The following is a 3,108-nucleotide window of genomic DNA, read 5'->3' as shown; positions in this document are numbered from 1 at the left end:
AAGTACCAAAATTGAGATTCAAATCTAGGTCTGACTTTGAGACCAGCAGTTTTTCATTACATTATACAGGCGAGGAACCCATATACAGTGTCAGGAAACTAAGAATAAAAGATCTTATCTGCCAGAAGTTTATAGTTAGGTAATAACAACATCAATAATAAAAATAACCCATATTTGCATAGTGCTTTAAGGTTGGCAAAATATGTGCTTCAAAACAATAGGTAGATACTACATGTCTTATCATACACCCTTTATATAGATGAGATTACTAAGGCTCAGAAACTATTTGCCTAACATCTCTCAGTTAGAGTTAAAGGAGGGGTTTTAACCTGTGCTTTTGCTGTCTCCAGAACTTTTTCAATTATAGTACAAAATAATACATGACACAAACAATACCCTAGGCAAATAACATGAAAACATCTGGAGTTACTTCAGCAGCAACAAACTATAATAGTTCACATTTCTATAGTTCTATACTTTTATACAAAGCTTACTTTACATAACTGTGACTTTTAAAAGTTAGAGGCATAGTTTCTGGGTAATTAATCATTTTATTAATAATGCTAGCATTTTATTAATAAAAGGGTCAGTGACACTCTCAAAGGCCAAAGACAATCATGGGGCTTATATGCCCTTGTGAAAATGGGTATTCCAAAGATGGCTATCAACCTTTATTGGTTAACAATTAATAATAGTGAGATCTACCCTTTTTTTAAATTTTTGACAAGGCAATTGGGGTTAAATGACTTGCCTGGGGTCACACAGCTGGCATATACCAGATAGCTGCCCAGGTGGAACTATTTAATAAGGGACTGGAAGAGTGATATTATGTCACTCTTGGAATGACTCTACAGCCTTGGGCAATCTAGACAGAAGATCTTCCTCTGCCCAATAAGCTTCCACAATGGGCAGGAATTCATTTTAGATTAGATGTCTGATTGAGTTGGAAAGGTAGCAAAACCCAGAATGAGGAGAATGTTATTCCTATCTTCCATCAGCTCTGTCCTTGAGAAATTGGGCTTTGGATAAGGAAATAGGACAGAGAAAAAAAGTTTTAGTTTCCCCAATTTTAATAACTGACTATTAATATGAAAAAAAGAGAAATACACATATAAATATTATATATGAATATAAATGTACAAATATGTATGTTTTAAAATCTCATTTGATCTTCATAACAATTCTTCCCCATTTTATAAATGAGGAAACTAGTAGTAAAGTATCTGAAGAAAGATCTGAACTCAGGTCTTTCTTTCCCCATTAGAGGGTAAGCTTCTTGAGAACAGAAACTGACTTTTGCCTTTCAGAATGTCTCCCATGTTTAGTGCAATGCCTGACAAATAGCAAGAGTTTTATTAATGTTTATTGTCTCCAAGCACTATGCCAAAGCTTCTTAAACTGTGGATTTAATTCAGTAACTGAATTAGAAGGTCATGAAATTATGATTTATTATCAGTAAATGTCTGATTTTTATATCTATTTTATATACTTATATACCAGGGATAGTATAAAAATTTCTTGTGCAAAAAGAAGTCATGAGTGAAAAAAGTTGAAGCCCTGCATGATGTCACCTCCCTATCTTCTGTCATAGGTACTTTAGGTAATATCAATCAAGCAATCAGTCAACAAGCAATGATTAATCCCCCTACTATATGCCAGACTCTGCCAAGTGCTGGGGATACAAAGAATGCAAAAGACAGCCCCTTCTCTCAAGAAGCTGGTTCACAGTCTAATAGGTGAGACAACATGCAAATAATAACATATACAACTAGTTAAATACAGGATAATTAAGAATGAAGATACTAGAATTGAGGGAGATTGTGAAACACTTCTACTATAAAGTGGACTCTTATCTGAAACTTTAAGAAAGCCAGAAAGGGAAATGAAGAGGGAAAGAATTCCAGGAGAGAACATGGGAGAGATGCCTGGGGCCCAAACAGAGCATTTTGTTCCTTCCAGTTTTGTTGACTGGATCATAGGGTGCACAGAAATTAAGTAGGGAATAAAAAGATGAGAAAAGTAGGAGGTGGCTAAGTGCTAAATCACAGAGGATTTTCTATTTGGTCTAGAGGACAGGAAATCACTGGAGTTGACTGAATGGAGAGAAAAGGAGGTCATGTGATAAGACCTATAATTTAGAAAGTTCAACTATTTGACAGCAAAACTGAAGACAGACAAGATTGGAGGGAGACTGGTAGCAGGCAGACAAACTAGCAGGTCATTGCAATAATCAAGATGGGAGGTAATGAGATTCTGCACCAGGGTGGGAGCAATGTCAGGAAAGAAATAGGTATATAGAAGAGATGTTTGGGAGGTAAAATAGAAAGGACTTAGAGCCAATTAAATGTATTCATTTTGTATTAAAGAATGTGATCTCTCTCAGGACTGCCTTTCTATCACCAACTCCTAGTAATAGCACCTTTCTTCCCATATGAGTAATAAGCTCTTAATAAATGCTTGTTGAATTGATTGACAATTTAGAAATCAATCACATCTGTGTGCACATTTTATTGTAATTAATACCACATACATAGAAAATTCTTTTTTATTAGCTTTTCCAGTTCTTGCATAGTCCTGGCTCATTTTCTTTTCTGCTACTGCCATGAAAATGGCATTCAAACCAAAAATAACAACCCTGTCTGAATATTTCAATTTTGTAGAACCAAACAAGGAGTTTCCAAAATCCTATAAACAACATTAAAATCCATCAATTCACATTCAGTTTTGTTTTTTGTTTTTTTTCCTAAATCATTAAACTAAAGTCTGAACTCCTGGTTCTAGAAACTAAAAAGATGGGCCTGGAAAAACCAACTCTTTAGCAAGCAGTAGTGAACTTTTAAAAATGTCTTTTCAGCTCAGCAAATAAATTGCTTTTAAATTCCATACTGTCAGGCCTAATGTGGCTGAAGGTAAGCCTAGCCTGCTGGGACCATTTGAAAGGTGATTATTATTTACATGTTAAATCTTTCTTCTATAAAAAGGAGGTTATAAAAGGCAGCTGAACTTAAAAAAAAAAATGCAATGATTAATCTTATTTCCAGAGGACAGATAATGAAATATGTTTCTTCCCTCTGAGTTGGGGAATAAAACCAGAGGTTGATGTTATAT

Source organism: Sminthopsis crassicaudata, chromosome 2 (genome assembly GCF_048593235.1).
Source record: "Sminthopsis crassicaudata isolate SCR6 chromosome 2, ASM4859323v1, whole genome shotgun sequence".
Classification (NCBI taxonomy): domain Eukaryota; kingdom Metazoa; phylum Chordata; class Mammalia; order Dasyuromorphia; family Dasyuridae; genus Sminthopsis; species Sminthopsis crassicaudata.
Note: the sequence above shows the minus strand (reverse complement) of the source record.